Genomic DNA, 370 nt, shown 5'->3' on the forward strand with positions numbered 1-370 from the left:
CAAAAAATAGATAAATAAAAATAGTTTAGGTTGAATTTACGGAAAGACAAACAGTACAAGGGAACCAAACAAGGCTCCCGCAGACAAACCCAGTGACACCCAAATGCTGTTTCCCTTTGCACGGATCATAAAGCCTGGAATGATTACAATTGCAGCAATGAAAGTTTCCCCAATTGGTCGTCTAATAGTAGCCTTTGGCCATCGTTATGCAATGAACTCGTTTATCAATCTCACTTACGGTTTGATCTCACCCATGTGACATAACGGCCTTTTGGTGTAATTGTAAATTTTGTATAAATCTTCGTGAATTCGCAAAATTATCTGAATTCTTAACCGTATAGGAGGTTCATGGTATTCCCTCTTTCGAAAT

Source organism: Penaeus monodon, chromosome 22, assembly GCF_015228065.2.
Source record: "Penaeus monodon isolate SGIC_2016 chromosome 22, NSTDA_Pmon_1, whole genome shotgun sequence".
Taxonomy (NCBI): Eukaryota; Metazoa; Arthropoda; class Malacostraca; order Decapoda; family Penaeidae; genus Penaeus; species Penaeus monodon.